The 13341-nt window shown below is 38.0% G+C and overlaps 1 protein-coding gene and 1 non-coding gene across 2 annotated transcripts in view; one reads left to right on the forward strand and one right to left on the reverse strand.

Moving 5' to 3' along the window:
- Positions 1-13341, forward strand: part of LOC137487288 (uncharacterized) — a 372332-nt gene that overhangs the window by 80781 nt on the left and 278210 nt on the right. The window lies entirely within an intron of this gene.
- On the reverse strand, positions 11074-11146 carry trnav-cac (transfer RNA valine (anticodon CAC)). Its single transcript has one exon. It is a non-coding gene; the product is annotated as a tRNA-Val (tRNA).

The following is a 13341-nucleotide window of genomic DNA, read 5'->3' on the forward strand; positions in this document are numbered from 1 at the left end:
AGTGAATAGTACAGTAGGCTATAATACCTTATCAAGTGTTTCCTTATTTTTATCACAGTTACATTTCCGCTTGCATTAGTTTTTGTTTAAATGCTTTTAAAATAAAATGTATTCTTTACATCCAACATCTATTCCAGGGGTGCCTTATAGTGGTGTAAACCCCTTTACAAGGGGTGTTACCCCTGTGTACACTCTAGCCACCCCTGTGGCCAACCCGATATGATTTTGCTGTTGACATTATTTATTTAAATCTACTTACATAAATGCAATACAATGCAATATTTCAATAAATAAATAGCAGCCACTAAATTATTGTGGATTGATTGGTGCCACTGACGTAGCTGGCCTCTTCTGGCCCCCCTTAAGCAAATTTTCAGGGGGGCACCACTGGTCTATTCTCTGTCTTTAAGTGTTTGAAACTGAAAATATCTCATCATATAAAACAAACAAAAATGTTATGGTTTATTAGATTAAACATTTAATATGTAAGTCTATTTTAGTATTTTGGTTATTGTTATTAAACAGTGCAGCAATATGAATCATATCAAAAAGCATGAAAGGAAGAGGGAACACGACACAAATTGTGAGTTTGCATATAATCTCTGAGAGCGCTCAAGAAAATTTGTGTGTGAGCAGTGCATATTTGAGAGCGAGAGAAAATTTGCGCGTGAGCAGCGTATATTTGAGAACTCGCCATCAGTTTTGTCCACAAACAGAGGAAATCCGTGCACGAGCATCACACAAGGTAGCGAGCAAAGCTCTTCAACGTTATGTGAAGAAAACAACGTTATTGTTTGTATGAAGTAGCCTACTACAATAACAATATGTGCTACCATTTTACATTGCTGCTAGACGGATTTGCAACTCCATCTCTTCAGCACACACGAGATTCAATTGACAAAATTCCAATTTCACTCAATTTAACTTTGCGGCATATTCAGGAGTTGGTCTACTGCTACCACATTGAGGTTATGTAATTTTGGTTAATCACAAGTTGATCACCGAAGACATAACATAGCACAACTAAACTTAATGAATTAGACAGCAGGAGACCGGAAATTTCTGTGTGATGTGAGGCAAAATGGAGTCTTTTTTTGGTGGAACTCGTTCTTGTGCATTATGCTGTGGAGACGAGACGCAGCACTGTTCAGTACTTTTTCAGAAAATTGCATTTGTATTTTTATATATCTGAGCGATGTTCTTTCATAAAAAAAAGGTTTGTTTAATTAATACAGATCTTACAACCATACCTAATCTGTATATATTTTATTTTTCTGTTAAAAAGACTCGAAAAGACTCGAAAATCAAACTGCAGGACTTTGGACTTGACTTGAGACTTGTTGCCTTTGACTTGGGACTTGACTCGGGACTTGCCTGTCTTGACTCGGGACTTGACTCGGGACTTGAGGGCAATGAATTGAGACTTACTTGTAACTTGCCAAACAATGACTTGGTCCCACCTCTGGTTTATTGTGGGTATGTTGTTTACATGAAAAAATCTGTGTTACAAGTTAAACAAAAAATCTATTAAACAATAATATTTTTGAATTTAACTATTTTTTGTCTTGCGTTTACATTAATTTGACATTTAAATAGCCAAAATTACAAGTTTCAGTATTTTAAATGTGATTAATCGCGATTAATTTAAAAAAAAAAGGTGCGATTAATTAGTTAATTTTTTTTTGACAGCACTAATATATATATATATATATGTATATATGTGTGTGTGTGTGTGTGTGACTACTATTACTAACAGCAATGTTAGGTGGGCAAAATAAAACTGAAAAGGATACTTTTTTAAACTAGTATGGGTCTATTAATCTCATTGTCACCCTTTAAAAGGTTTAAAAACCAACATTTATAAATTTATATATTCATGAATGAAGAATATTTTGCAAAGCATAAACGGTTATTAACTACTTAATGCTGTGTACAATTTTCTTTAGTCACATTAAATTTAACTTGTTTATTGCTAAAAGGGTTTACATGGATATTGACATGAGACATGAGTATATGCAATTATAGAAAACATGCTCAGTGTTTTCAATATGACTTTCATAACATTGACAAGATCTCCTGCTTATCAACTTTTAATCTCAGGAATTCTTTTGATGGAAACACATCATTAATCATTTAAAGTGAAGTTCTTTAATTTTGGGTAGAATTGAATAAGAAATGTAACTTGTCTTATTTTTCTAATTCCTGTGAATTAAAATCTTTAAAAATAAATGAGGTCTGAGCTGATTAGGATGAAGCCTTTGAATTAGAATATTCCTTTAAAACTTATTACATTTTGGAAAAAAAAATTCTAAAAAATAAAGATGGAATAGAGAACATTACAGAATAGTGTGAAAGAAAACCTCTGGTCAATACTGTGATGTTTTTAGGGATAATATTAATTATTGTTTTAAACTCTTTAGGGTGACAAGCAAAACCCCGTTTAAAGAATGGGTTGAATAATTTTAATTTAGCAAAAAGATTGTCATTTTAAGTTAAAAAAAATCAAATGTGATTATAATCTATTTTTTTATGCTTTATTTTTATCACTTTTAAGGAGAGAAGAAAAATAAATAAATAAATAAATAAGTAAATAAAAATAAAACAAGGGGGGGGGGGGGGGGGGGGAATACAAGAAGTAGGTAAAAAAAAAAAAAAATTAAGTAAATAATACAATAAAACACCAGAACTTAAATGAACGGTTGACAGGTCACATATTTCCTTACAGGTCACATGAACAGATTGAAGGATTCGGATTTCTGCTTTCCAATTCGTCTCATCATGGACCACCGTTTATCCTTTTCATCATCCTGTTTCTTAGTATTTAACTGTGAATTGATTTTAACTAATGACTAAGTTAAAACTGCTTACTGCAAGAATGTTCTATGTCCTTGTTTCTCTTTTTGCCTGTCTATTTTAACTTTGTTTTCAGGAGACACACAGACCAGGTCATAGGTCATGGAGACCTCTCTCTCTCTCTCTCTCTATCTGTTCCTATGACTAGAGGTCCAATACAGAGGAGAAGAAGACACCTGTTTTATTGTCCTGATATATTGCCTATAATATTATAGCTGTTTGATTGATCTGTTTTTGAGTATAATTAATTTTAATGTAATTCCTTTCTGTGTGGAGATAGACTGTGTGGAGTAAAGATATTGCAGCAGACTGTTGATGGAAACAGTCTTGAACCAGCCTGATAACACAGCTGAACGTACAAGAAACATCCTTGAGTCTTTCACACAGATGGTCTTTTGTGTCTATTGTGTTCCTGGTTTAGCTTTGTACAGGTCGGAGACCAGCTCCTAATAACTTAAGGCGACCTCACCTCTAGGCATCAGGTCGCCATCCATATCTGGAGACAGATACAAGGCTTTCTTTGACGCACACACTAAGGCCATCCATATCTGGAAGTAGATACTATGTTTCTTTGACGCATGTATTTAGAATTGTCTATTTCTGTTGTAACCAATGAGAACTGTGTCTACCTGGATCCCACCCTTTCTGGACTTGTGTAAAGAGTATAATTGTTCGATTGTTGAAACTGTAAGGAGAGCGGCCTAGGAACTCATTGAGAGTGTTGAAGCTGGCTTCTGCGAATGAAACTGCAAACTATCTTCAGTAAACTTCATTTATTTTTTTTAAATCTCTGACTCCGGCTCTTCTTCATCTACCAGACTGGTCATTCTTTGGGTTAAACTGTAAATTATCCCTACAGTTTTGGTGGAGGACGCGTGGCACTTGTTTACTGGTAACACCATTGATCAATCAACAAAATGAAGGTAGGAAGATTTAAAAATTATAGACTAGGGATTGTCTGTGAAGTAGTGGGTAGTAACGGAACGTTTTTGGTTCTCATTTAGACGTAAATGAAAGGCGCCGGTGGATTCACAGAATTTTGTGGTAGATTGCTGTGGAATCCCTTAGCGAGCTGGTGCATTTTGTGGTACACCTATAGCGATACTGATAAGTGTAACAGTAGTTGAGAGGTGTACCTTCTCCTTCACCCGGAGTTAGGGTACTCATTTGATGGGTGTTTAGGAGGCTTTTGGGACATTCTCGGGCATAAAACCTGGACTGGTTTTCTATTTAGTAGTGGACTAAATTAACCCGAGATTGTAATTGAGTTCCACCACTGCTATCTAACTGCATCACAGACAAAAGGCATGCCATAAGAATAGTGTAGGTCAGATTATTAGGGAAAGAAATAATTGAATAAAAATAACATTATAATAGGGATCCATTAGATAGTAGTGGCCACAAAAGTCAGACAAGATACCTAGAAATATCAGGGTGAGGTTGATTGACCAATGATGCACCAGGAGCAATCCCGAGAAAATTATGACCCTAACTGGATTGGACCGGTCTGGACAGTTTGTACATCTTGGGATGGTTTGCAGATTCATCAAGCAGAAGCCAAGCGCTGTTGGTAAGATTGCCCTCTCAATTTCTTGTTGCTTTTGGTGTTGAACTCTGATATAAAAAGAAATAGATGAGAGCAGAATGTAGTAAATGGCTCAGCTAAGCTCTCAGGTATAAAATTATTTTAGAACGGATTTTAAGAAAAAAAAAAGTATTCCTTTGGAATTTAATTGTCATTGAAAAGCTAAAATCTAAATATTGAGGGGCTAGTAGCAAAAACTAAGCACAGAAATTGACAGTAACATTATGGGAATAAAGAATAGCTTATGTTTTGTCTTAGAAGATAAGATTCTGTGTGACTGCACTGCTATCTTGGTTTAGCCCTCACCATGACTTTTGACTGAGTTTTGGCTGTAAAAGTAACAGAGACATGTCTGAATAAAAATGTGCCATGTAAGTCTGTGCAAACAAGCAGCTTTATGGTTGGATATATATATATTTTTTTAATAATATATATGTAACATAAATGGGGGTTTCAAATAATACTTTGATGGATGCAGTTAACCCCTGAAAGATCTAAAACTATTGTTGACTGTAACAGCATTACTTTGAAAATGCATGTCAACTCTGTTTTATGATAGATATTACAATGAAATTATGTTTTTGAAGTTAATGTTATGTTTAATGTATGTTTAAATTTAGTAAACATGCATTTTCATTCTGGATTGCTCAAAACTCTCTTTCTCTCTCATTAGATGTCAGCTTAGAGCTGCTATCTGCCTGTTCCATAACAATTGATAAGCACAGTGCTCAGTTGGAAATCACAAAACACAGATGTAAAGGAAATGTTAGAATGAATACAGAAATTCTACATATCAATTTGTATACACTAATAGAGGTATTAGTAATTAAAAATCAAAGTTAACAAATAAGAGATTGCAAAATGCTTTTGTTTGTTTTCCTAGTGATGGGTTGCGGCTGGAAAGGGCACCAGCTGCATAAAAACGTGCTGGATAGGTTGGCAGTTCATTCCGCTGTGGCGACCCCAGATTAATAAAGGTACTAAGTGAACAGAGAAATGAATGAATGAAAATGCTTTTTTTAAAGCATCTTGAAAAACACTAATATACCGGCTGAGCTATAGAGACAATTAATTTGAACAGTTGTTATTACTGTTTGGAAATTTATTGTCTTGTCTTCAGTGGTTTATTACTGTTTGTAACTTTTGTCTTATCTTTAGTCTCCACTATCACATACAGGGCCTGATGGCTATACTGAGGTAGTAGACCCTGACACTGAATGGATCAGGGTGATATCTAAACTCCCTGAATAATCTCAGCTTGATATTCAGTTGATTTAAGTGTTTGATTAACCTGTCTCAATGTTTAAATTCTAGTAGTTAGTCTCAATGGCTTTCATGGTTCTTGACTGCGCTTTCCCAAGTTTGCAGAAAATTCTGAATCAAGGAGGAAGCCTGCACAGGAGCTTGCAGTGTGAGTGGCAGTTGACCGGTGGGCACGAAGGGGGGTTCCCTAAGACGGGTAAGAAAAGGGGGATGTTTAATGTGAAAGATGGTGCTGGACTGGGGTGATGCTCTATCGGCCTAAAGCATCCTTAGAGGGGAACTGTTTGAAGTTACAGTAGTCTGCCTCAGTGGCCCCGTCCAGACCTGATCACGAGAATCCTGCCTTTATTGAGGACATGTCAGTCCTTGTGACAAGCATCAACGGACTATGCCAGGGTATGATACCCTGAAGGAGATGATTAATAAAAAGATAATGGCAATGGGCTTTCAAGAACCATTGGAGACAGTAAAGTTTCTTAAAATTTTACCAATATCAATGTGGTTGGCTGCTTTAACAGCACTGGATATTTTATATGTCTGAATTTTAAGAATGCTGAATTCCTGAATGTGAAGCTGAGATTATTTTTAACTGATGTGTCTGATTTTTCATAGTATTTTACTGATGCAGGTCCTTATTCATGGCAAAGGACATTTTCGAGATGGTGTTGGCTAAAGATAAAGACTGGCTGTGAGATGGTTTGGATAACACAGCTGAATGGAATTAAGCAGTTAAGGTAAAATAATTACAAGAAATTCTCTTAGTCTTTAAATAGTTCCAACTGAGTTTTGAGAGATAAAAACTTTTGACATTTGGAACGTTGGTGAATGATTAAAGATTCTGAATTGTAATAATTTTAATGTTATAGTCTAAGACTATAGAAAAATCATGTGCATGAAACAGAGAGACAGAGACTATTTGAGTGAAGCCATGAGTTGTGTTGTGTTTTGTTTCTGTTATCGACTTGCTTAGCAACGATATTAAGAACACAAAATGCACCAGCTGATTGTCTCAGAAAAGACATTGATTATGAACGGAAACTTTGAAACTTGATAAAAGATCATGTAAATCCAGTTGAAACTGGACAGAGAATTTTAAGAATAAATTTGTGCGAGTTCAACACCTAAAGCAAACTTAGTGATGAGCTGTCACAATATTCATATCTATGGTACAATAATGCTTATTGTCCTGAGGGAATGATTTGTCCCTGTTGTATGAATATTGTCACTAACCTCTGGAATAAGTGTTATATTATTACAGATTGTATAAGCGAAATGCCAGACATTACAGAAGTCAATAATGCTGAGTGAATCTGATGAAAAGATGATGCAGACCATGAGATGAGCTTTAAATGGATGGGTTATCCAGCTCTGTTTGCAATCGTTAATAATTACCTCTTTTCCTGGTTCAGATTACTCTCTGGAATAATAATAATAAAATAATAATAATTTTATTAGCTTATAGCTGTGAAATTAAAGACTGCCATGCATATAATGTTACAAACACATGTCTAAATTTACTGAGAATGGAAAGGTTAATTACAGTTAATTCTTTTCTATCTGAATGTTTTAGGTAAATATTTTAGACTTGATGGCATTTAAATAGTGACAAAGGCTGAATCACTAAACAAATTGTGCAGAAAGCATCCTCACTCTAGCATAGGAAAAATACACAGAGAATTGAGTTGAAGTCATTTGTGTTAAAGGCAAATGCTGCAGTAAATCACTCTCTGTCTATGTGTGTGTGTGTCCTCAAGTGCAGAGGAACATAATTGTTTGGATGTTGTGTAGAACAGAGAGATAAAGTTGAATGAAAGTGTTTGAATCTGATGGTTAAATAGCTGATGTAAGAATTCAGAAAGAAGTATTTATACTGCTGCAGTGAAAATGAACATTTTAATAAACAGAAATGCAGCGTCAACTTTAACAGCATTTTGAAGCAGTCAAGTCAACTCAAGTCAATATTATTATTTTGAATACTGACAAGTTGTACAGAAACTTAGACTGTCTTTAAATGAAAATTTAGTAGTCCATATCCAAGCAAGAGTCTTGATTATATGTGGTAAAAGAGTTGTTAAATCAGTCTGCTCTTGTTCAATTGGTAATGCTTTCAAACAGGTTTCACTGTCAAATGACATGTATGAAAGATTTTCAAATAATCAAAAGTTTGAGCAAATAGCTAACCTGTGAGCATTTCTCATTGACCAGACAGTAAGAATTGAATGAATTTTATACAAGGTGTCTGCTTCTGATTATGTTGAATGGTTTAGTCAGGAAAGTAATATGGTACAAATGACAAGTTGAGAAGATAATTATAAGGTTTAGTCTTATTTCTGTTAAAAGATGCTTGAGTTTGACAGACTTATGTTTAATCTTTGTTGAATTAGACTAAAATTTTGTTAAACCCCTATAATGTGGGAACAAAAGAAATGGATTCATAATCCCTCTTATTGCATGTTAATGAATTGGAATAATAGTTTGTAAAACCATTCCATCTTTCTTGGTCTCTAGGTAACAGGTTATATCTATATCTAGTCTCTTTGAGGTGACTGAGGGTCTGGCTCAATGTCAGGAGTGCAGTAACAGTGTTTATTCATTTAGCCCGGCTTCCAGAGAGTGGATTTGATATTAGTTTGTTAACTGTGAAGGTGATTTTGGCTCATTTATGGCCAGGACAAGGGTGCTTGTACACTTCCTATCAATGATACAGAGGAATGTGTTGCATCACTACAATCACATTATTATTTGAATGAAAAGATATTTTAAGTGGACTTGACTGACATGGAGTTCAGCGAGGTGATAATTAAACATGGTAATGGTGCTGAATTGGACTACTGTGCTGTTGGCATGTTTAATGTGTGTTAATGTAAAAATGTTTCATTATTCTAATTTGAAGTTACAGAACACGCTGATGAATGTTTTAAAACTGGTGAAGATAAAGATGTTTTGCAGGTCATGAATTTGAATCCTGAGTGGCTTAGGTCGAATGGATGACCTTTTGTGTCTGATCAGAGAATCTCTGAGCCTTAGAATTGGCCTGTATGTTTGGATTTAGAGTTGGAGCAAGCTGTAGATGCATCAGAGGAAGTATCGATGGAAATTATGAGTTGTTTACTTCTGGAGGACTTTTAGGGCTTGCACATTTGTGTTCACATTCTGGACTTTAGTCTGCTGTTTTTTTTTGTATGTTTTCACTTCAGCTTGCAGGACCCTTAATCCCACAGATGATGAGAAACGTGAACTCATTTTGTGGGTGGAGAGTGGAAGAGCCCTTAGCTTGGGGACTGGAATTTTTAGGTTCCAGCTTGTCTAAGAAGGGGCGAAGAAACTCTGTTTTCTTATTAAGGGAGCACGAGTCATCACTTTCACTCTCCTTAGTGACCTCACTGGTTGACCGGAAGTGGAGTTTGGACTCCATTCTGGTCAAAAGGGGCGACTGAAGGATTCAAATTTCTGCTTTCCAATCCGTCTCATCATGGACCAACGTTTATCCTTTTCATCATCCTGTTTCTCAGTATTTAACTGTGAATCGATTTTAATTAATAAGTTAACACATTGCTTAATATAAGAATGTTCAGTGCATTTGCCTGTCTCTTTATACCTATTTTCAGAAGCACCCAAACTAGGTCAGAGGTCATGGAGACCTTGAGAGGAACTGAGGGCTGAGGAGTGGAAGCAGCTGTTTCTATTGTTATTTCTACGAGTTAATATTGTCTAAAGTGATTTTGCTATTTTTTACGGTTAATTCTTTTAAAGTGATTCTACTTTTTATTCAAGATAGACTTTGTGTGGTAAGAATATAACTGTCTGAATGTAGATTATACCAGTTTTTAACCAGTTTTGATAAAGACGGCTAAAAATACACTCAGCCTTGGATAAGAAACAGATTATACTTTATGTGTGTGTGTTCTATTTGATTGTTGATCCATTTCACAGGTCTGGAGTCAGCTCTAATCAGTCTAAAGGATGTCTGACGTTTATGTTTAGATATTGTTCAGAATTGTATGCACGAACCTCACGTGGAAATGTTCCTAGTCTATCTGTGTTTTAATCAAATTATGTTAGAACACCTATATGTATGACGCAGTTAATGACGTTATGTGAGAGTATAGTTGTTATTGATTGGTAATTGTAAGCAGAGCGGCAAAGCTGGCTTCTGCGGATGAAACTGCAAACTATCTTCAGTAAACTTGATTTATTTATTTAAATCTCTGACTCCGGCTCTTCTTCATCTACCAGACTGGTTATTCTTTGGGTTAAACTGTAAACTATCCCTTCAGTTTGAATCCCACTTCTGACAAACCGAGCCTGCGGCAGTGCGCTCAGGCTGAAGTCTTTAACTCTCTGCCCCCATGTCCGAAAGATACAGTAACACTGACAAAGTGCTGCATCACGCGGGCTTTAATGCAAGTGCACTGAAAGGGGATCAAAAGAATTGTCCTGGGATGGTGTTGCTTTTTAAGGTTTGCAGGGCATTTTTTTGTCAAATCCTCGTACAACGTCAAGTCATGACATTTGACAGATCCATGCCCTTGTATCGTGGATTATCCAGTGAGCAGAGAGCCAATTGAGAATGTGCGTAAAAGCAAATCTGAATGTTTCCGCCCAGTTTCTAACAGGAGACCCTTCGCTTGTAAAGCCATCGTGATAACCACAGGAGCCTCCGGTTAGGGTGAGAGCACTGTCTTGTGGTGCCAGCGCAGAGAGACGGAAAGTCACTTTCCACAATGTTTTCATTCAATGTTCTACGCTGGTGGAATCACCTTCCCATTCCCACTCGGATTACGGATACACTGGTGTCCTTCAAACGACAGCTAACACCCATCTCTTCAGAGTACACCCGAACCCCGGTGAATATCCCTCTCTCTAAAGAAAACGAAACTCCTACTCCAGCACTAAATTCTCTGAGCACAAACAAATTACTTGGAATAAATAGCCCTTTTTCGTATGCATTGCCTCGTCTTGTTGAATACCTCCACTATTGTATGTCGCTTTGGACAAAAGTGTCCGCTAATTGTATGCTTCCGCCCAGTTTCGAACAGGAGACCTTTAGCGTGTAATGCAAACATGATAAACACTACACTATGGAAACCAATAGGCCCGTGCTGCTTCAAGTATTTATAGTCTTTTTTTATAGAGCTGTCTTGTAGGGTCTGCACCGTGAAGGACCAGCAAACGCACTGGCCACCTGCTCATGCACAACACAAAGCTAATAGAAATCAGATTCTACGCAAGTTTGCGACACCGCGAGGGGAGGTAAACACTGAGTTGAATTTAAACTTCTAGCCTCACACCGCTCTGCAGAAAGAATGTTTTCAGTGAACGTCAGTACTCAACAGAAGCATGATTTGACTATTGTCATAAAAGCCAGAGGTTGTTTCCGCCCAGTTTCGAACTGGGGACCTTTCGCGTGTGGGGCGAACGTGATAACCACTACACTACGGAAACCTTCAGGCAAATCAAGCAGATAACCCTTTTTGATTGGGTGCCTGTCGACGATCATTGCTGGTGCGGCAGTGGATGCTATTATTTTCTCGCCAAAGAAACCGAGGACCTTTCACGTGTTAGGCGAACGTGATGACCACTACACTACAGAAACCCCACAAGTGCTTTCACCAGCGAAGTTAGGCCTGCAAGGATAAAACAAGGCGTACGCGTTGGTCAATCGAGCGGACAAAGCCAACTCAGCGTGACAAGCTCCCTGCAGGTATTAGGGCCAATTTACAATCCGGGCCCGACACAGCTGTACAGGTCCTTGCGAAATGTCCCCTTTCGTCACATTTGAAGCACCTGAATTCTGGGCGTTCCTTCATCACATTTTCTGAGCTCATGCATAGTCGACAGGTTTTTACCTGATTGGTGTGCCGTCTCGATTTTGGTACTGTAAGGTAAGGAGACCATCTCTTCCGGAAATCTGTTTTTTACAAACCTTGTTCCATCTTCTATGTTTGTGCCAGGATACAATCTTCTTTTAATTTTAGATATGGGGAAAACTCCCCATCTCTCTAGCTTGCTTAAAATTTCTTCATCTGCTAGGTAAACAGGCAGATGCTTGAACGAAACAACATAGTCTCTGTTTTGTAACCTCCGTACTTCAGATTTCACTCCTTTAATTGTCAATCCATTGTCTATTAAAATTTCGGTGTCATCTTCAGTCTCCATTGTTACTTCATACTCCCTTTGTTTGTTTGGGTCTCACCGCCAGAATTCTTCCTTCTCCAATCAGCTCCGTGACTGCTTTGGTTATATCAAATCTTCTTGCATCTTTTACATTTTCTACTTCTACAGTTACTGTTGCTTCCTTTGTGCATACTCTTCTTTGTACCTCTTGCTTATCCTTACCTTTCTCACCTCTTCGTTGGCCGGGCTCTTCATTTTATTTATCTCTTTGTCTCTTGTCAAGTCAATTTTCTTTAACTCTTCATCTATTATCCAGCCCATTTTCTTTATCCTTTCTTGCAAGTCCCTCCATTTCCATGTCGTTGCCGGGGAATCTGTCCATGATTAAAAATAAAACACACTACATAACCACCCTTCAGTCAGCAAAATGCTGCTGTTAGGTGGTTTTTAAAGAAAAAAAGAAAACAAACAAACAAAAACACTCAAGGTCAATAAACAAAAAGGTAGACAAACAAAATGGGGAGAGCCTTTCTCTCCTTACTGCTGCCAACTCACTTGTTTGCTCTATAGCCCCCTCAGGGTGGTGTGGCCGTAAGCAATGACAGCTGTCAAGTGTTGCCTATTGAAACTAGGCGCAGCCCCAGGAGGCGAGCACAGCTTAGCTGCCTGCAGCGCAAATGAGCTGGACAGCCGGAGCTGGGCAAGCTGTGAAGCACCAGATTCCATGTCACGGTACTTCGGTGTGGCTCCCAGGAGACAGCTCCTGCCAAGTTTGCATGTCAGGATGGCCGAGCGGTCTAAGGCGCTGCGTTCAGGTCGCAGTCTTCCCTGGAGGCGTGGGTTTGAATCCCACTTCTGACAAACCGAGCCTGCGGCAGTGCGCTCAGGCTGAAGTCTTTAACTCTCTGCCCCCATGTCCGAATGATACAGTAACACTGACTAAGTGCCGCATCACGCTACAATCCCACAGAAAAACACATGTGGGCCCCATGTGGGGTAGCCCATGCAGGCCCCTAAAATATTTTTCCCTTTGGGTCCCACATGGGTTTTTCTGTGGGCAAGCCCACAGTGGGCTTGCCCACAGAAAAACCCATGTGGGCCCCAATGGGTCAGCCCATGTGGGGCCCAATGGATTTTGCCCTTTGGGGCCCTAATGTTGGTTTTCTGTGGGCAATCCCACAGTGGGCTTGCCCACAGAAAAACACATGTGGGCCACATATAGGTCAGCCCAAGCGGGGCCCAATGGATTTTCCCTTTGTGGCCCTAACTTGTATTTCGTGGGTAAATATAAGTTAAATTTTATATTTAGCTTGTATATAAAAATTACAATAAATCATTTTCATTTTGGTCAAAATAGTGTGAAGGACAAAAACTGCCTTGCTGCTGAGAGAAAATCATCCAGAAATTATAGTGTGGACCCTATGTGGGTAAGTGTGGGTTTACTGTGGGAAAGTGTGGGCAGGACAATCCAACAGAAAAACACATGTGGCTCCCATGTAGGGTAGCCAATTGAGCCACCCAAA

Source organism: Danio rerio, chromosome 4 (genome assembly GCF_052040795.2).
Source record: "Danio rerio strain M-AB ecotype USA chromosome 4, GRCz13ab, whole genome shotgun sequence".
In the NCBI taxonomy this organism is placed as follows: domain Eukaryota; kingdom Metazoa; phylum Chordata; class Actinopteri; order Cypriniformes; family Danionidae; genus Danio; species Danio rerio.